The sequence below is a fragment of the Micrasema longulum genome, unplaced genomic scaffold, assembly GCF_059751315.1.
Source record: "Micrasema longulum isolate JH-2025_06_02 unplaced genomic scaffold, ASM5975131v1 h1tg000389l, whole genome shotgun sequence".
In the NCBI taxonomy this organism is placed as follows: domain Eukaryota; kingdom Metazoa; phylum Arthropoda; class Insecta; order Trichoptera; family Brachycentridae; genus Micrasema; species Micrasema longulum.
Window position 1 is genome coordinate 150622 of NW_028277590.1, and position 22876 is coordinate 173497.

General features: G+C 34.2%; 1 protein-coding gene across 3 annotated transcripts in view; it reads left to right on the forward strand.

Annotated features, from left to right (window-relative positions):
* The window catches only part of LOC148281955 (uncharacterized), a 375794-nt gene that overhangs the window by 80409 nt on the left and 272509 nt on the right, over positions 1–22876 (forward strand). For 2 of the 3 annotated variants that reach the window (XM_088225820.1, XM_088225819.1), the window contains exon 2: positions 19724–19779. The exons of the other annotated variant lie outside the window; for it this stretch is intronic. The gene's annotated coding sequence lies outside the window, so the exon portion shown is untranslated. The remainder of the gene's footprint in view (positions 1–19723; positions 19780–22876) is intronic. 3 annotated transcript variants of the gene reach the window in all.

A 22876-nucleotide genomic window follows, 5' to 3' on the forward strand; every position in this document is an offset into this window, starting at 1 on the left:
CAATATTTCATGTCTTTATTCCTTAAAATCGAACCCAGGACCTCAAGAATGGTAGGCGAATGCACCAATCACCATGCAATGTGGCGGACTTACCTTCACTTTTTATTTTTACTCGAGAGCAGCTATCGAATCAAAAACACTCGTCCAAGGTTCTGGTTCTATTTCACACACAACTGTATTCTTCATCCGCCTGGGCACGGAGAAAAGTATGAACTCGAAGTTGACGACTATCCTAAATATTTTGCAGGTGACATTTTAAAGGTAAAGTAAACCATTGCTTGGTTTTATGATGCATTTCTGTAATCCGATCAAAACATCCATAATTATAAAAAATATCATGTTGTAAGTTAGTTCACTTCACCTGTAATGGTCTCATATACTCGTGTTTAAAGGGGTTTAGTAAAAAAAATAAAATAATAAATAGTAATAATAATAATACAAGAATATCAGAACAATATCGTACCCAACTTTCTAAAACGAGAGAAGGACAGTCGAGACAACCAGGGACTGAAATTGTTCAATAAACTACCAGACAAAACTAAACAAAAGACTCAGACAACCTTCACAAAAGATGTTAAAAATATTATCATTAACAGTAGAATATGAATTTTAACAAAAGAAAATAATATTTTTTTAGTAAAATAATCCGTAAGGGCTTATAAATAAATAAACAAATAAAAAATAATAAAAAAAAAATACAATAATAATAATAAAAACAATGATAATAATAAATAAAAAAAATAATATTCATAATAATAAAACGATAGTTAAAATAATCACGGTTTATTAACAAAAATTACAATTTCTTTATCTACTACATGTTTTCGGTAAGAGATTTCTCTGGATTATGTATTGTCTTCCTAATAAGGTACAACCTTTTTTAAGGCAGATTTTTTTTGCGAAATCAATAACATGACTTACTAGATAATTTATTATACATTTATGCAATATTTAATTATAAGAATGCTTAATTATAAATATGCTTATGAATGCTTTTATATTACTATAATATTTTTTCAACGTCTTTAAATGGGTGTAGCAAATGTTTTAGATACCCTGCTAGTAAAAATATTAAAAATTTACATTTGTTTTGGCATATTTAATATCGTAAACGGTAACTTTATGATTTTCTTGCTATATTAATTCTTTATAATATTTTATTATTTAATTTGAATTTTACGTTTATTTTAAAGTTGTTTTAAACTTCTACTTAATGTGTTATGTAATATTTATGTTTTTTTTCTTTCTAAATCTTGGGTAATAAGAAATGTATGTTTTAAAAAAATAATTAAATCGAATATGTTCGTATTATAAATTTGTAAAAGGCAATTTTTCCGTATATAATAAAATAAATAGCAAAAAAATATATTTCTAAAACATTCAAATATGAACATCTATGTAAGTAACAGCATCGATATAAAATTATTCGTAAAATTAATTCAATACTAACATGCCTTGGTATTAAGATAAGAACCTAACATTATTTATCAGACGTCTTAAGAGTTATTTTTCAATGCGAAATTGTTTGACTTTAATAAGGTGCGGTTTCCTTTGGCTCTGAAGAATTCCGTAGCAATCGTGCCCTCGCTTGTACCGGAGAATCTCTCTTCAGTGGAGTATCGTATTAATGTTGTATATCGCCTCAAGAAGTGGAGATAGTGAATTAGTGCGGTCCTGTGAAGGATACAGGATATACTATCTTATCCCAACTACTTGCGTTCAGAGTTATCCAGTTAACTTTCATGTTGGGTCCCATACATTAGAAATAACTTACCGTTCTGCGCTAACTGCCGTTGAACTACGCCGTTTAGTAACACGACTACTTTATTTTGCTGTAATTACTAGATCATCAACAACAAACTTCAATTTTTTACATTAATTTATTAACATATTACAACAGCGATGAAGAACATTTAAGAGAAGGTAATATAGAAGTCTTGGCACCTACAGGGCTTATGACCTGTCAATGGCTGGTTTAAGTGGCCACTTTACACACTGCGTAACATTCACCATTCTGCCTATATTTGAACATCTATATTCCTTCAATTCTTTTATCTGTTGATGTTTGTGAAGTTAAAGAGCTGAAACCTTTTTTTATGCGGGTGAGATTTATTTAATTGAATTATTTCACCTAAAAACTAGGCAACGCCTAAAAATGTTATTTTTTCAATTTCACTTCTTCATGGACCAGGTGGATTTATCAACAATATTTTGAGTTTGTCCAAATTTTTGAATACAAGGACTGGATTCAACTCCCTGTTGACATATTACAACAGCGATGAAGAACATTTAAGAGAAGGTGATATAGAAGTCTAGGCATCTACAGGGCTTATGACCTGTCAATGGCTGGTTTAAGTGGCCACTTTACACACTGCGTTACATCTATGAATCCAGTCCTTGTCTACAAAAATTTGGACAAACTCAAAATATTGTTGATTAATTTATTAGTTTTACCCTTTGGCATACTAATTTTTCATATGATTACAGATCTGGCTGTAACAAAATGTTGGTATTATCTTTTTCAAAGTTTGGTTTTTTCATTATTATTATTGTAGATAGTTTATGTATCACAACACGTAATGCAGCTACAGAGTGCATGGACAGTTGGGATCTAGTTCCTCGTTTCTAATTTGATCTAAATTAATTACAGTTGTTGGTATACGATTCGTTTTATGATTTCAAAATGTGTTGAAAAAAACATGAAGTGTCAGTCTTAGGCCGGATCGTTTGGGCATGATCGTTTGATATACCTGTATGGATATTAGAAGAAAACTTAGAAATCTGCACCAAAAACGGAAAATTAGTTATTGATGCCAAAATAAACTATACAGTTACTAGATACTATATACTCCACCCTGATGCTGCAAAAAAATAAATACAACCTTCGGTCAAAGAGGATTGACCTACTACTCGGTTAAGTGTACAATCTACTTCCATTATCCATGAGGACAATTAGTAAGTTCTTAAAATATAAAATTGCTATTAAAAAATGGATAGTGAAGGTGGGTTGCGCACGGATCGATGAGTGGATCAAGCCAAATATGTAAAATGTATGCACTGTTTATGAATTTTATTGATTAGTCCATATAAATTGGTTGTGTTTTTTATGAATATTTTTGTTTTTTATTGTTTATTATGTTAATTATAATTAGGTTAACTGGTTTAATTACGTTTTTTTTATTGTTATTGTTATTGTTTTGTTAACTTTGTTAAATAACTAATCTTAGGCATGTTTCACATTTTGTAAATTTTTTTTCCCTCGGCACGGGACACCCCGGTAAGGGAACATTATTATGTATAAAAAAAAGAATACAAACAATGTAAAAGTATAAATAAATAAAACCTAATTAAACCACCTAATAAACCACCTACCTAAATCGTAGCATAATTCAAAACCATCTCTAAATCTTCCAAAAACAGATTTCAATTAGACTACTTGACACCGCAAACTTAGCATTCTTAGCATAATTAGAAATCTCACAATTCTTTTTTCTAAGTTTTTCACAAATATCTCAGTAACTCCTTCAATGGAGATTTCTAAGTTTGTTTCTAATACCCTAAAGTGTAGTAAGAAACCACGAATGCAAATGTTTTATTATTGAATCAACATTATGATAAATTATTGTAAAGGTTAATAAATTTTTTGTTTTATTCTGTTATAATCTGTTTAATGTTCCATCGTTTTATATTGCGATCATTAAATCGAGGGTAAGCATAAGATGAACGTCGCATCTAGGTTATTACCGACCTGCACCGCCCAGCGGAAGGTTAAACGCCACAAGAAAATGAATAGTTGTTATGGGTCTTGTGAATTTCGGGCGAAATGGCTTCGGATCGGAAAAGTAAATGGCTGACTCCGGTTCAGAGGGTACTGTTGTCCTGAATGGTGAATCCTGACTTAGGCAGCGATGGGAACCAATGGCCCGTGACGGCCTCCGCGGACCGGCTAGGTCTGCCTAATGGGCCGTGCGGATAACCTATCGAGGTGTTATTAATCCAAGGAACACCCTTCCTCCTCCACAGCTCGTGGTACTCTGTTCCAAGAGGACAGGGTATATCAGTGTAAAGAGCAGGTGCTCTCTTCCCAAACGGTAATTGCGATTGCCTATCGGATTCTAAGATGCATTATTTTTTCTTCTGGTGAGCCACGATTACAAACGCTCTCTTAATCAGTACATATAATGGGGCGTCCTCCGTGGCTTAATGGTCAAGACGCTTGACTCATACACGGAAGGTTCCGGGTTCGATTCCCGGTGAGAACACAAAATTTAAATGTGATTTTTCTCAAGCCTGGGTTTTGTGTAATGTAATTACCACTGTAATGGGCCTCCTGGCCTGTTGTGTTGTGGTGCAAAAAAAATTATGTCGAGACGGTATAAAGTAAAATCGATACTATTAAGCGTGTTGTCCAGATGTTAATTGAAATATATGTCTATGTTTATGAACTTCCTCTCTAAACAGGAGTTTTCACTCTTTTGGAAAGGTAGAAACGTTATTACTAATTACTAGTACCAATAATTTTATACCTACTTATTTAGTCAAGAATTTTTTTCAATAAAAAAAAAAATGTAATTATTTAAAAATTTTGTTTTTGCTATTATTTAATAATGTACATGCTTCCACTTTCCATTACGTTATTATTATTTTTTTTGTAATGTTTTTATTTATTCATTTACAATATATTCATTTAAACATTTATTGAGATATAAGTCCCAACTTCATGGAACCAAAGTCCTGTGTTGAGTTGGGAAGTATATAGGTATATGTATAAAACTTTTACTGTAAATATTACCATATTTACTGCATACTCGTATAACGAAAACATTATAAAAAATACACGGCAAATCAAATATAAAAAGAAAGATGCAATAAAAGAACATTAAAAATATACGCAAGAATAAAAAATAAAATAAAAATAAAACCAACTAAAATACGTAATTGAAAAACCATCAAGGAGTTTCTCACTCTCATCCCTCCCCCTAAGGGAGGTCCAGTGCTGAAACACTTTTTTTTAAATATATTTTGTCCTTGAGAGTTTTATACGCTCTCTAAAACTATATGTATATTTGTATGAATTAATAAATATAAAATAAATAAAATCAAATAAAATGAATGAATGTACGAATATGTGTATATTTGTATGCAAACTTAAATTGTCTTCGTCGCTAACCGGTAATAAAACATGTATAGTAAAAAAATATATATAATAAGTAAATATTAACTTCCCATTGTAATGCGGGCTCTGACTTTTATTTTGTTCAAATTTGTAAATTCTTTGCCTTGTTTATATTCATTATCATACCCTCCCGCACCTCATTAGTATACTCAATAAAGCGTAATCCGATCATTTATTACATGAAGGTAAAATTATTAATAAATATAAATTTTATAGATGAAACACTAACTTTGTGGTTATTAATTATAATGAAATAAATAAAACAACTTTGTTTTTAACCACAATTTCAAAGCAAACAAGCTTCTTCGTCAAGGTGTACGTAATTTATGAATTCTTTCCTATTTTATTTTTATCATGTTTACTAAATGACACTAGATTTAAAGTACTTCGTGTTGATAATAAAATATTAAAATTAGACAACTTAGAAATCTTAGAAATTAAAAAAGCGATTCATAATAAGAAAGAAAATATTCATTATCAAATAAACAGTATTTCTTTTAGTCCATTCCCGTCTAGCTTCGAAAATATTCATATCAAACTACCATCCTTTTTAGGAAAAAAAGACTTGATTTATTGGCTACACTTGTAGTATTTAGTAAACATGATAAAAATAAAAGAGGAAAGAATTCATTAGTTACGTAAACCTTGACGAAGAAGCTTGTTTGCTATGAAACCGGTCGGTGGAAAAAAAAAAAAAAAATTGTGGTTAAAAACAAAGTTGTTTTATTAATTTTATTATTAATCAATATTTAAAGCATTACTTTGTGGTCAAATATTTCAATAAATGTTAGTAAATATTAGTACACAAACACTTACCAACGTTTCTAAGTCTACCGGTTTCGAGATGTACCCGTCTCTTCATCGGGACTTGAATAAGACTAACACGGAAGTCCCACTATACACCTTCATCATAGTATTTGTATCTGTTAAAATGTTTGTCCACAAAGTGAATGCTATAAATAAATAAAAAAATTGTATATCAGCGAGTAAGGCCTTAAAACCAAAACACTGTAAAAAACTAACATATACATATTAAATCATTTCCCAATATGTGTGTCCTATCAGCATGTTGGTTTTATATTTTTGTGCTACTACCATGGTGAAAGTGAACACCGAGGTAATTGCTAGAAAAGTTTTTGCATTGAGGTTTGCGCATCGTTACGGTAAAAGGCGTGTCGGTCAAATCCACACGACACGGTTAAATTACGGTGTATTGATATATTATTATATTAATTCAGTGGCTGCTCTCGGATAGAAACTCTGTAAAAGAAAAACGATTGGAGATTAGTCGGCCTCATGTTGTACTGCTTGGTGCGTTTTCCTGACATTAAATATGTAAAAATAATTATAATTCGATAAAAATAAAACCGCCTGATGTATTTTTTTCATGCCGTGTGGATTTTTACCATCACATGAAATGGGACAAAGACCAACTCATTTTTCTGTGCTCCTGGTTATTAGCTTTTGCATGACAATAATGACCTCATTAGCATCAATACTGAGCCAATAATATTTTCATTTCAATCACCAATCAAAATCAACAAAACCGACACGACGTTTCGTTTTCTGTGTCGGTATCTTTTCGGTGTTTCAAAATGATTTATCATATTTGTTTGCCGTAAGTTCAAAGTCGGCAGATAAAACTGGGCGCTTTTATGGGTATTAGAATGGTCTTTGTTTCCATAAAAAAACAATTTATCAAAAAAGAAAAACAATAGAGACATGCCAATGGTAAATAGCTGTAGTGTGTAAAAAAAACAGTGCCATAATTTAGAGAATACATAAATAAATACGGGAATACGTCTGTATGAAGAAAAGTACGACCGCGTTTGCTCTTAATACAAAACACGGAATAAAATGACGTATGTTATACAAACGACAAAGCACGAATGTAGGAAAATCTTTATGATCTTTTATTTAATTTAAATAGTTGTAAAATACGTATGTAAAAACTTCGTGTAGCGATACGTTTTTTTTGTAATCTCATATAGTAAAAATACGATCAGTGTATGGAAACAGCGAGGGTTTTACGAAAGCTCTTCACAGTATACGAGTGATATTAGGTAGGACGGATTCAATAGAATGAATGCGTACCATATTTATTCAGGCGAGAATTAATTCCTTTGAATTAGTTTGCCTTGTTAAAAGCTCCCTGGCATATTTACTGGTTCGGGTAAAAGAAAAATAGAGTAAATTTGCTAATTGTGCAAACCTCGTTTGTTCCCCTAGTAATGAATGAATCAGTATTTATGTGGCAGCTTGACTTGTTTTCATTTTACAAGGGACCTTTTATTTTTAAATAAACATGGTATGTACACATCAATTTTGATTCTTAAAATGCATACTTTAATTTCATAATGTATTTAATTTTGCCGTATATTTTCTTAAAGTCATTTGAATAACAGTCGTGTTTGCTATTTCATCTTGCTTTGTACGAGGATGTTATTCTTTAACATTTATACAATATGCATACGTTCCTAAATAAATATGTGGCAGAGGCTTGTGATGGATTTTCTTACAGTAAAACGATTAACATAAATAAATTACCGGAAAATACTGTTTTATTTTTATCTTATTAAAAATTAGACAGTAATCATAAGGTAATGCAATTGAAACACTGAAGAATTTTATTCTTAAAACCTGTAACGAATTACTAGAAAAATCGTAGATACTCAATTATTGGTATACTATTTGTGTCTTATTTACCTCTGATAGTAAGTTAATGCTGCATTTTTTTTTGCATTTCCGTAATAATCTGTAAATATATTTAAGGACATTTTGGTTTAATTATGACAGGGATTTTATTCGCGTTTTCCATATTACTTTACGCATGATTATTTATAAACTTTTTAATTTATTCGATAGTGTTCGGACCAACGCTCAACCTTATCCATACCTACCTACCCGTCCTTCCCATTTCCTAGCGCACTCCATGGAACAATAATTCTACGTGTGTGTGCCGGAAAAAAACATAATATTATCAGTACACAAATAACATTCTACGAGGGAAGTGCGTTTCTTTTTATCAAAATCTTTCACCAAGCGAGCTGTGCCAGCGTCTATTTAGACCGCCGGCTCCATACAAGCTGTGCCAGCGTCTCACGACCGCCAGCTTCACCAGCCAGGTTCCAGCACTCATTACGCCTCATCATCTGCGCAACCTTCCTTCCTAACTACACAGTCCACTTACTAAATTTTCCTTCTAGGACGAGGTATTCTTCACACCTCGTCCACTCCTCAACAGATACGTTTGTTTGATATTTGTTTGGTAAATAATCTATTACCCTGTCCACTACTGCTAAGAGAAATAATATTCATTAGGCGTTTAAATTCATAAATGAATGTGTATCTATCCTACTCTGTAATCGCCCTGTGAATGTATTACGCCGGTATGGCATTCCCTCGGGACGCGACGGTGTATGTACTCGTATATGGGGTGTAGAAACTCGAGGAGAGAAGTGCGTAGCGGCAGTGGATGGAGACAGCATAGCATTATGCAGCGGGGAAAGTTAGGAGAAGTCCCGCCAAGTTGGCACTGTAATGTTTCTTGTAACAGCCATAAAGGGGCTGCGGTATTCGAAGGTCCCGATTCCCTTCTCCTTCGAGGCTTTTATTTTTAATAACTCGCCCGGCGCGCTGTAAATGTCAACAGTGTTAGGACGAGAAAGCGCTGTCCCTTAATGCCTCCATTATTCATGTTTTACTCCAATATAGATACTCCCCACACTCTATTTCAGTCTATTTCATACCGAGCTCGTAATTTCTTTCCAGTAGGCGTATTTCTGGAGCTTACATGACCGACTTAATTGCTTGAACATAGCAATTTCCTAACTTTCCTCCTTGGCCACTTTTTCCCTTCTGAATTTATGGACGTTCACGGCAATGAAGCACAATTCGGTAGAGTACGAGGGCACTGTTTTTGTTACTTAACTTATCCCATACCTTGTTGGGAATATTATATAACTTACCCCTAGTCTTTGTTCCGCTGAATCTGCTGTATTTTTTAAGACTATTTCCAATCGAAGTTTTCACGATTGCGAGCTCCATTTATTATGCCGCGCTATTTGGAACATTCTTACTCCTGTACACCAACTTTAATTACGTATTATTTTTTGCTACTTATAACTATTATTATGTTCTAAAAACGACGAGACGTTTCTCTGTCTTTATCCGCCTGAACGGTTCAATAATACAGTTATGTGTGTGAAATAGAACCAGAACCCTGGACGAATGTTTTCGACTCGGGTAAAAATGCTGAACAAGAAAATCGAGTGGAGATAACTCCCCTTCGTTATAAAGTGGTTGGCACTTTTACCTACCCTTCTTGATGTCCTGTGTTCGATTTTTAGCAGGGTAGACGCGAAATATTGATTTTAAAGGTGTTTAAACTGCAATATTTCATTGTTTTTCGACTGGCACCTAAATCATGAACCTGATCACCTCACCTTATATTTGAATTTCAATAATATGTATGTACTTAATATTTTTTAGGCAGGTTTAAAGACAGGCTAGATTTCCTCTCTAGGACCCGTATTTCCTCCCTTAAACCAGCCAATGACAGATCATAAGCCTTAAAATGCCTAGACTTCCATATTTCCTGCTCAAAAATGTTTTCTCGCTCTGTGTATTGCAATAAATTTATATTAATATTTTGAAGTTCATTTCGAGATGCTCGTATTTTTCAAGGTATACTCTGTACGTGTATTTTTTTTCTAACTACTAAAAAAATGTAGCGATTTCCGTACAGAAATATCACCCAAGTTTTATAGTCATTCATGGTTTATTCATCTCTTGAAAGATTTAAAAAATATTATTTGTACATTTTTTTTGCATTATCTTTTTAGTAACGATTAGATTCTCATTAGTACGTAGTCGTGTTTACTTTTGAGTGCTTTCTAACAAACGATCACTGTGTAACAAATTTAAACCCATATTAGGCGGCAAAAATAACTTACTTCTCCATACCCTTACTAATTTATGTATGTTATTAACTTCTAATGTAACAACTTTCACGCAGTAATTTATATACCGAGTTTTTATTCAATGTCCGATCTAAAAAAAAACATAATAATATTTTTCAGAAGAGATAAAGGAACTATTGTTCTGTGATAAACTGATTTAAGAATAATATTAATTATATGTAATTATGTTTAGCATTGCCGTAAACACGGTGTGTAAAGTGGTCGCTGAAATGAACCGATTACAGATCGAACACCTGTAATTTATGCTTTGTCACTCACAATAATGAGATACGCTTAATACACGTGAAAATTATTCTGCCAGACCGATTTGGAGATGGACTCATCATCCCCCTGTGACTTGATTATATATCAAGGGCAATGAATAATATCACTGTCAATATTCCTCCCTTAAGAACAATGATTGGTCAAAGGTAAATTGATTATTTCTCTGCCAAATTGTTCAATATGCTTCTCTAAAGAATTAAGTTGACAGATAACAAAAATCTTTCAAAAATAATTAAAAATATAACTTAAGCACAGAAGATATAAAACAATATTTAAGTTAAATACAGTGTGAACAACTAAAATAAAAATTTGAACACTATATTTACAGGTTATTCTAGTGAAGAGAATTTCAAGGTTTTTTGTACAAAAAAATAATAAAAATTCGTTCATGAATTTTTTTTTGTCTTTTGAGTTATCTTTTTGTAAATCAAATTAATGTACATCGTCATCATCATCCGCCTTTCTTTCCGCACCTAGTAGAGCATAGGGTACCACATTGGTACACCAAATGCAGTATTTTTCGATCATTTGTTATATGAGGGAAGGTGATCAGTCTTACGCTCCAAGTACCAGCCCAGCTACAATGAAACATTGCAGTTGAAAAAACCCTTTGAAATCAATATTTCACGTCCATCCTGCCAGGAATCGAACCCAGGACCTTAAAAATAGTAGATCGCAACAACGAGGCGGACCTATCTCCATTTGATTTTTTTATTTAGGATTTTTACCTGTGAGAAGCCATCGTGTCGAAAACACTCATCCAGGATTATTATTTCATGTACAGAACTACGGTATTCTTCATCCGCCTGGACACAGAACAAGTTGATCTACAAAATTCATGCACAGCTGTAAGTTTTTGGTCAAGCAAAGTAATATAAGAAATGTCATCCATTAGTCCCGCTCCGCCATATATCACGTACGCGTACGGTCGGCTTGGCCAATTAATCCGGCCATCTTGCTGCTGAGGACTGAGGAGCACCCGACTCCGTATCCTCTCCATCATCAATCATCCCGCATTCCACGCCGAGCCAGGAAGTTATCCTTTGCTAATGTCACCGGCTGAACGCATTCACTCGCTCTTTTGTAAACCAGGGATCGGCGAACAACGTTCCGCGGGCTGATTTCAACCCGCTGGATGTTCACGTTATTTATATATTTATTTTATAAATTCATTCAACATAAAGTACAACATTTTTTTATATATCTTTAAACGTTTTTCAGACTTCAAACTTAATTTTTTTTTTGCAACACAACATATTACTAAGACACAAACATATTTCTAGCGCTTAGACATTAACTGATATGTTCGTACCTTAAATTGTCATAAGATCCTCCGACTCCTCCCGATCAATGGCACGAATAAATGAGGTCAGCACGCTCCTCTAAAAACACGGGCAGCGCTATTTTATATATACAAATCTAGTGATAATTATTATTTTCACTTTCCTGTTCTTTGTTTATTACTGGTAGAATAATTTATAATTTATTAAGTCATTTAGCCATTTTGTGTTAGAGTCCCATTATTGTTTTTTTATTTTCCATTTGTATTTTTGTGTTTGTTTATTTTGTACATTTTATCACTTGTAAACCTACTCGTGTATATTATTCAAAATAGGTCAAAATATTATTCAAAAAGGGTTTTAAATAAATAAAATTAATTAAACAATGTTTGATTATGTCCAAATGCTTGCAGACTGGCTGGATTTCCTCCCTAGGGAGTTGTTCATATTTAAATTTATTTCAACAGAGAGGGAAAATTTTTGAGAAGTGGATATGGAAGTCTAGGCATTTAAAGGGCTTATGACCTGTCATTGGCTGGTTTAAGTGGCCACTTTACACACTGTGTAACATTCCCCATTCTGCCCATGTTTGAACATCCACATTTCCTCAAATCTTCCATCTGTTGACTTTAGATGGAAGATTTGAGGAAATGTGGATGTTCAAACATGGGCAGAATGGGGAATGTTACACAGTGTGTAAAGTGGCCACTTAAACCAGCCAATGACAGGTCATAAGCCCTATAAATGCCTAGACTTCCATATCCCCTTCTCAAAAATTTTCCCTCTCTGTTGAAATAAATTTAAAAATTAATTAAAATCGACCTGATTCTACAACACCTCGATTAAAAAAAAAATTATAGAATCTTTTTCCATTAGCAATTACGTGATAAACTAATTATATAAGAATAAAGACTCTATTTTATAGACAGGCGCCGTGGCGCAGTTGGTTAGACAGCCAACTGTGAAACTGGCGTCGCGGGCTCGATTCCCGCCAGTTGCAAGAAAAAAAATCCAAGAAAGATTTTTTTCTCAATTGGTCTGGGTGTTGTGCTGTATTTTTCATTACCTCCTTCCATATCCCCTCTATCCCACTTGCTGACAAGCCTCAAAATCAAGGCTTAGCGGGTTAATCCCTAAAAAAAACCTACGTTATATTTTTAAATTTCGTATGCAAAATATGTATGTCAAATTAGTATGCAGCTACAGATAAAATAAAATGAGCAAATATTTAACTGTTGTTTTATGGGCAGAATTGCCTACCTATGCAGGAGACGTAAATCAACTGACCAAGTGGTCAAACTTTTTGGTCTATGTACTTTTTGCCAATTTTCTTTTTCTTCACTGTTTTGATATTTTTAAATAACATTGATGTTTTGTACATAAAGAACCAGGAAAAAAAGGTTTTTGGATTTTACTGATTACGGAAAGCTAATTTAAGCAACTTCACATTTAAAATGTCAGTTTAATTCACCCGCAATGGGGCTCATACTATATTATTTGCTTCATGGCCGGGGTCGCTGCGCTTAACATTTCAACGATCTGGTTGTTTCGAATGAAAGTTTGCCGACCTCTGATTTAGGTAAGTGATTCACTATCGCCACCAACCCAAAATATTCACCTTGTTCGCATTCAATTTGTTTGTATTTTCACCCCTTGAAAATGTTCAGTGTCCCGTTTTCCGGGTTCGTCCATGTACAATACAAATTGAAAACCGAAAAATGAATAAAAATGTAATAATTTTCTTTGTCGTCTCATTCAGTTATTCGCACCTAATGATGAATAGGGCACTGCGTTGGTACATGAAGGTAAAATGATTCGTTTTGCGCTTCGGGATCCATACAATATTGTAGTGTAAAACCGCCCAGGTGTTTAATGAGAAATTTTTGACCTACGGGAAATTTAATACAATAAATGTTTTCTTACGCGCGGTAGAAACTGGAGTATTAAATTATTCCGCAAAGTTTCCTGAAAATGTACGATAATAATAAAAAATATTTTAATAAAAACGAACTACCTCGAACGACATCACTAGTTCATATGAATCGACCAATGATATGAGCGTTATAGAAAATTTCCAGTTTGTTTGCCGTCAATGGACCAATTTGCTTCGAGCTTCAATCTGATCGAGAATAAGCGGAAGAGAACCCGTTACGTCACACGCGGAGTTATTTCAGAAATACAAAACTTCGAAAATCATACCGCAGATAATACGATTTGTAAAAATTTTAAAAAAACCTGTGAAATGTTTATCCATCTATCTACACTGCGCTCGAATGTTTAATAAGCCTATGTTAATGTGTTAGTGCCTGTCGGCGAAACAAGTAAACTTACAATTTTTGGTTGTGTACACATGTTTGAAGAGTTTATATGAAAACGTTTTATTTGTTGAGTTGGGAGTGTCCGATTTTAATATTAAGATGAAAACTTTTTGCTACGCAACACATAAGACAAGATTTATTGAATATTTAAATGGACTGTACATTAGTGTACGATAATTTTAATTATAAAGTAATGATAATCATGACGTTATTTGATGTTATTTAATTTATAAAAAAATGCTGTTATGGACATAGACTTTTCTACCTGAATGTGATACAAATAAACCCGGTTTTTGCTACCACTCTTGTTTGCAATATGGTTATGAGAAAGAATGACAATATCTGACAAAGGCCCTCCCATATAATTTGATTAACCTACAGTGGAAATATTAGAGTTAAATTCAATATAAATCGTGATTCCTGAAATTGAAAATATTACAATTTTACTCGTTTGTTGATACAAAAAACATTGCTTTTTTGTTGCGCGAAACCGATAGAAACCCACGGTCTTTAAAGCGGTTTTTCGTGTATGTGGAGGAAGTGCCCTCACTGGTTTGCAATAACGGTATCAATGTTAAATTTTTACTTACACGATTGTTAAATCATAATTATTTTCCTTCCTAATTCAAGAGAGCAAATTAATAATTACCAACATACAAACCATAACGCTATATCCTCATAGGGGTAGGTAAGAAGTAAGTTTGGTAGAGAAGATAGATCGCCATATCTCTCTGTCTTTGCTTACGAATCTCGCTTTCTCTAAGTTCATGCATCTTCTCGTGACGCACACCGAATATAATAGACAGACAATTGACATGGACAATTCAAATCAACAATTTAATTAGCAAAGTGGCAACTTTATCGAGTCTATTTTTTAAATCAAAAACTTTGTTCCAATAAAGGAAAAAAAATTAATGTATGAAGCATATATAAAAACTAAAATATGTTATATGCAACTACTATGGGGAACAGGATATCAAAATGACATAAACAGACTACAAAGACAGCAAAATAAAATATTAAAGTTAGTATATGACCTTCTCTATCTAACAGCAACTAAAGAACTTTTTGAACTAACTAAACAATTAAACGTAACTGAACTCTTTAAACTAGAATCTTTAAAATTTATTCATAAATTAGCCACTGATGTAATTGTAGACGAAGAATTAAAACTTGAAAAAAATTGTAGTAAACATGAACACAATACGAGAATATCAGAAAAATATCATATACAATCTTTTAAAACGAGAAAAGGACAATCGAGACTTATAAACCATGGACTGAAATTATACAATAAACTACCAGACAAAACTAAATAAAAGACTCGGACAACTCAGCAACCTTTACAAAAGATGTTAAAAATATTATTATTAACAGTAGAATGTGAATTTTAAAAGTGAAAACATTTTGTTAAATGTGTGTAACCCGTAATGGTTTATCAATAAAATTTAAATAAAAAAAAATATAAAAAAAAAAATATATAAAAAAATTACCTACTGTAGAATTACTAGTGTTTCGCTGTGACAACGTTAGGAATCGAATCTATAACCTCACGCACGGAAGGACGACGCACTAACCACTACACAATTAGATGGATAGTTAATTGGCTTTCGGCATGACTAGATGTACCAAGGTTGTGATGGCATATCAATTTATTTTTGCCCAGTATCGTAGTACTAATGGGCACAAGAAAAATGTCCCATTTTCGAACATCATTGTAAATATAATTCGCTGGGAACTTCCTAAACGTGACACGACTTTTTCGGATCCTCTTTAGATTCTCTATTTCTGATTCTGACAGCTTTTGAGCTGCTCTCCGACAAAGGTTACTTCTTCGGAAATATTTTCACTCCGGCAATTTTCGGGATGTATTTAGATTAAATTGTTTCCTTTGATTGGATTTATTATTTTAATTTCGTTTCGGGTCGAAGCGAAAAGCATGTAGTTTTGATTATTTCATCTTGGCTTGTGTTGGTTCTTCACCGCAATATTCCATTGTTCCTGGACTTGTACCTGATGCGAAAGACTAGTCACTTTAAGTCTCATGTTACAAAAATGATCATAATGCTGAATTCTTGGTTTTTGTTCAATTTTATAGTGATGTAATGACAAGAGCATATTTATCCCAAAATACTGTAGGAAAAAGGCAACTGCACGTCGCAATGGACTGATTTTGTCTAACTAAATTTTTTTGCGTCATACAGTTTAACATTCTTGTATACCGTACGTCCAAAGACAACAGATAAAAGTAGGCGTTTTAAGGGGTTTTTATATGGTCCTACAAAAGATATCCTAATTTGTTAGAAACTAAAAAGAACAATCGTTAGCGACACTCCAAAGTGTGTAAAAACATCATGGCTCTATTGCCATAATTCAAGGAAAAAATACGGGGATACGTTTGTATAAAGAATATTAGACCACGCATCCTCTCAAATAACGCGTCGCTGTCTCGTCAAAATGGGTTGCACGAAAAAACGTAAGATAAAGCCACAATTATTTTTTAACCCAACTTTTTTCGGTGCAACTGGCCCTAAGGATTTTCTCTGCCGGATGACACGGTGACCCCGGCGCAGCCATTCGCCCCCTCTTTTCCGCCGCCCGCGACCGCCCTCGCCTATTCAGCCGGTGACGATTTATGTTTACTTGTGTGTTCTGTTCAGCCCCCCGTTCCACAAGCCGCCCGTAAATATTGCCACCCTGAAAGTGGCTCATATCCACTATGACAGCCGCGATTCATTCTCGTCGAATCGCGCGAACAATTGGATTGTTTGACAAATACTCCATTCGGAATGTGTTGCGGGGCCTTCTTCCTCCGCGCCCGGCCGGCCTGTGGGGTGCCCGCTGCTACCCGCCAGCCCGCCACTACCCGCCGCTATCCGCCGCTTCCCGCTTCGAGGAGGCGCTGTTTGTCGTCTAGAGGTGTGCCTGTGACACATTTCTCTATTGTTGATCTCGCGGGCCTGTTACTTCCGAAAGCACCTTCTTACCCAATTCCGCATTCTCCGTACAGATCCGTAACAATTTCGTATTCATCGTCATCATCATTCTTTCTGTATCCAGTGGTGCATAGGACACTGTATTCCTAAACCAAAGCCAGAATGCTTCGATCATCTGTAACGTAGAGATGAGGTGATCAGTCTTACACTTCAGATGCCAGCTTAGGAACTATGAAATATCGAAGTTAGAACCATCTTTGAAATCAATATTTCCCGTCCCCCCTGTCAGGAATCGAACCCAGAACCTCAGTTGTGGCGAACGCGCTAACCACTTGAGAACAATGCGGACTTACCGCTACGAATTGTACCTTCACCATGCCAGAAATTGAACCCAGGACCTCAAGAATGGTAGGCCCAAACCATTACTCAACTAAGCGCACTTATCTTCAATCTATTTTCTTATTCAAGAGTTTTACCTGAGAGCAGCCATCAACACTTTTTCAGGGTTCTGGTTCCATTTCACACACGGAACTGTAGGACTTCACTTTACAGGATCAGTATTGTAGTACTTTCTCCCTCATTTCGTATTAAAGGCCGCTTAGACGTAATTAATACAATATTGTTTTGTCCAAGAATTCGACCATTGTCCACGTGTAAACAATGATTACCCCCACTACCGCGCGCGCCAAATTTTCCTCGCGTGAACACGTACGGACAAGACCTTGTGACAATACCAATTTGCTAGACGTGAACTTGTCGCTCCTAAAAACAAATTCTGCCTAAAAGGGCGGCAGAAAAAAATCCCTTTTCAATAAAAAAAATATTTTATTTCATCCTTAAACAATTCCAATACGTCTAGGGCTCGATTACAATGGGAAGTTAACATTTATCTTCAATTTTTTCTACAAAGTAAAATTAAGTTTTCGAAATGAAAAGCAGAATATGCATACAATTTTTTCTTCTAAACATGTTCAATTATAAGTTACCGACGAAGATACTTTAGATGTTTATGCAAATATACTCATTTTCATACACAAATATTGGTTTTTCTTTTTATAGACAGTCGAAGAAAACTCTGTTAACTTCCCATTGTCATCGAAACCCTGGTATAAAATTAATAATATTTTTCGTGAATTCACTCGTAACAAACGTCGTTCTGTTCACATTTTCGCAAAGCTCACGTGTCAGAATTATCATATTTTTATTTTTTATTACTGTACGGCACAAGTGCCTTTTCCAATATTAAATATAACAATGAAATGAGTTCAGTTCTACAAAAATTAATAATATGGAAACACGGATATATAACAAGAGAAATAAAAAGAACAAGAAAAAGTACCTATATGTACGAGTATGTATGTCAGATATAAAATAGTCGGTATATTATGTACATAAAATAAGTTAACAGTAGATCGTTAGCATAAGTAGCTTTTGCAAATTAATCGTTAGTATAGAACATCATAAAATATTTATACAGAGATAATTTCAATTCACAGACTCGAGTTAAAAATGTCAATATGAGAGGTACCTTAATTCCCTAGTCTGCTAATCGCGGTATAGGTGAGCGACAAATTGTGACACTTGATAATTATTTATAAATTATAATGTGTATATATATGTGTGTGAGTGTGTGAGTGTGTGTATGTGTGTATGTATGTTCATGTATTTTTATGAATGCATTGCAAGTGCCCCAACACGGATTTTCTAGCGAGTCGGGCAGGTTCACAGGCATGGTTCGTTCCTGGTTGTGCTACTATGAACCGTGTCTCTGTAATCAACTAATGTATGTAAGATATTTTTTGTATATTAAAAATAATAATAAATAAAAATAGTTGGTTTGAGGAGGGCGACAATAATAGAGAGTATTTTGTCTAGTTCTACGTATCTTTATCCGAATTCAGAATTAATGATTTTATAAAACCAATAAAGCCTCGGCAATTTCTGGTTGCTCGAGTGTATGGCGCTATAAACACATGCCGATTGAAAGCAAGGTTCGTATATACAAAACTTGTGTCAGACCAATCATGACGTATGCAGTAGAGACGAGGGCAGATACGGTGAGAGCAAAAAAACTGCTCAGAACGTCAGAGATGAAAGAACTAAGGGCAATAGCAGGAAAAACTCTATGGGACAGAATCCAGAATCAAGAAATTAGACGGACTTGCGATACCCTAGATATAGTACTTTGAGGCAGAACAAGGAGAAGATTCTGAAGAGATCACGTCGATAGAATGGACAGCTCCAGAATCCCCTTTACTATAATAATATGTAATATTTTTTTTCTATAGGAATATCCAATTTGAATTATCGTATTGTCCCAGCGTTCTGTCCTGTGCGATCGTGTCTGTTCACGGAACTGGGACACGACAATATTGTCATATCTATTGTATTGTCACGTGTAAACGGCCCTGTAAAATAGTGTAACTCACGAACGTAGGTCACTGCTCCGAAAAGCCTACATTTCGCTTCATGTATGTCAATCAAAATAAAGTCGTTTTTCCGAAGTCTCTCTTTTACGACAGCCAATTCCTAAAATAGTAGAAGGATAAATAGCTTGCGAAGCCGTTGTTTTTATTGTCCCGTTATATTGGAATAATACATATGGTATATTACCCAACACGTCAAACGTTACCGCATCGCCTCGTATAATAAGTAGACCTTCATTCATATGGATTAGATCTTATTACTTAAGATGAAGAAAGAAAGACGACTCTCCTATGTTTATACATGATACATATCTAATTCTCTGTATTTTCCCCTTTTCCAGGTATGTTCCGGTTTCCTACAGAATGTCTTCGACTACATATTTTGAAGCACGAATGCGTAAGTTTTTTTATGATAATTTCTTCCCTGTGCTGTTAAAATCACTTAGAGTCGCCACACTTAAAACGGAAAGCAAAATATCCATCTATGCAGTGTGGCCAGACACTCGAGGTAAAATAAAATGGTGGTGATTAAACACGCTAAGACCTGTGAAATGAATGTTTTTCATGTTCTGTAGAATGTTTACCGTTTTCGGGATATTATTTTTTTTCCTATTTATATTATCTTGACATCGCTTTAGTTACCTAAAATTAAATATAAGTGGAATAAATATTACTTTGGCATTGATATTAATATTACTTTTTAAGTAACTTATTATTTTTTTATTTTAAAAAAAATAAATATTTGCGTTCTTATGATTTGCCCAAATATTTTTTTTTTTTTTAGGGCCATTTTCAACGAGTTGTAAATAACTCACTATTAGAAAATGGAAATAAAGTTGGATTAGAGTGGGATTCGAACCACGGACCATTGGTCCGTGAGTCCGAGACACTAGCCACAGGACCACAACCCGATTTTCAACTCTTTATCTCTTTTGAGATACATTACGAAATACAACAACAACAACAAACCATCACGCTGTTTATCCTTAAGAGAAGGCAGAGAGGATTCAACGCCACATAACTCTCTCTTTGCATACATATCTCGCTTTCTCTACATTCATACATCTTCACATGCACGCGCGCCGATTGTTAACATGTCCATCTTTAAGTATTTATTGGATTTGGTCATGTCTTTCTCGGTTTTTCTCTATTTCCACATCCATCAACATTCGCTCTACATGTCCAAACCTGCGCAGAGCATCTTTCTTGATTTTGTGGATAATGCCTATCTCAGCCTTACATAATGTACGAATCTTGACATTTGTGCATTTATCGTACAAAGTTTTACCACACATCCACCTGAGAGATCGCATTTCGACAGCATTCAGCCTTCTCTTATCCATGGTTTTCCAAGTCCATACTTCGCTCCCATACATCAGAGTCGGGAACAGGACTCCATTGTGAACTGCTAATTTTGCCTCTTGCGACAAACATTTATTTGCTTATATAAGGTTGATTTCAGTGCACCGTTCACTCTGTTCCCGGCACTCACCCTCCTTTCAATATCTTTCTCAGTCATTCCATCCCTAGTAAACATACTTCCCAGATACACAAATTCCTCTACCTCTTTTAGTGTAACTCCATTCACAGTGTTTTCACATTTAGTCATACTTTCATTTATTTCAAAAACCATCACATTCGATTTATCGACTATAATCACCAAATCGCTTGTCTTGCATACATTGTAGACTTTTGTTACCAAGAGTTGCAGTTCCTCTTTGTTGTTAGCAAGAAGCACGTCGTCATCGGCATACAAAAGACAATTAGCATTTAGATCACCCATTTTTGCTCCGATTCTTAAGCCCTTCAGTTCTTTCACACAGTTAAATTATTTTAAAATCCTGGTATTTTAGTTTACTTCTGATAATGCGGTAGATCTCCTTTTTTGTGTGATCAGGGGTGTAATAATGAATTTAATCACAGGGTAGAGAAGAAAGAAATTTGAGGATTTATGTTTTTTGCATGCCACAACACTTTGCTTCATACATGGTCACTCAAATAATTAAACAATAAAAAAATGCGAACACGTTAAACCGAACATGATGATTTTCATCTAGAACATTATTGCAACCTTAAGCATTACCCAAAACACTTAATTAGGTTGAATTGACAAAAAAGTATTAGTTTTTTTTCCGTTTTTAAAAAAGTCTTATAACTGACATTTCATAGTTCGACATAAATTTGACGTTTAATCATTAGTTAGCCCATATATAAAGCAAGGTGCATGCAAAAAAAAAATCTCAAATTTTCTTTTTTCCCGAGCCCGCGATAAGATTCATAATTGCACCCCAGGTATTGATACGTTTTTTGTTATAGATACAGAAAAAAAAACACTAAAATATGATTTTAGGTAACTAATCAAAAAAAAAAAAAAAGGGTAAATATGTAATATCTCGAAAACAGTTAACATTCTTGCTAAACATAATAGACCTTTATTTTACAGGACTGAGAGTGTTCCATCATCACATTTTTTTTACCTCGAGTGTCTGGCCACCTGTATAAATGCAATTATTATTTATTAAAACATAATATGCTACAATTTAGTCATTCCCGATAGCGGTAACATTACAACAGTTGATTAGTAACTCTATGATTAGTTGTTATGCCGGCATCTCCGAATTTCATTGTGCGCTGTGACACATTAAACTATTTTGATACGGGTGCCTCGTTTGTTAATTACGACCATGTCTTACCACGTCTTTCTCGGTCTTCCTCGTTTTCTGCATCCATCAACATTCGCATCGTGGATCCTTTTAGCCGTTCTTTCGTTGTGCATTCGCTCTACATGTCTAAACCAACGCAGCACCCCTTTCTTGATTCTGTCGATAATGCATATCTCAGCCTTACACAGTTCACGGATCTCGACATTTGTGCACCTACCACACATTCGCCTGATGGATCGCATTTCGACAGCATTTAACCTACGTTCATCATCATTTTTCCTATTCCATACTTTGCTCCCATGCATTGGAGTTGGCACTAGAACTCCATTGTGAACTGCTAGTTTAGCCTCCTGCGATAAACACTCGTTTGCCAAAGTAGATTTTAGTGCACCGTTCACTCTGTTCCCGGCACTCACCCGCCTTTTAATATCTTTTTCGGTCTTTCCATCCCTAGTAAACATACTTCCTAGATACAAAAATTCTTCTACCTGATTCAGAATATCTCCGTTCACACTGATCTTATTAAACTTTTTACCCTTTACACGGCGTAACTTAACTGGTGGATCGTAAAAGTCGATCGTGTTGAAAAATCAAAATTATAAAAGTCAGCAGAAGTAAATTAGAATATTGTTGGGTTAATAATAATACCTATTTTTGCCTTAATTTGTTATCCAATATAATGTTATTCGATAATTTAAAAAACACCTATTTATGTTAATATTTATTTTTTAAATACATATTTATTAGACCTAAATAATATTGACTTTTTTTTTTTAAATAAATATTTGCGTTCTTATGATTTACCCAAATATTTAATTTTGAGGGCCATTT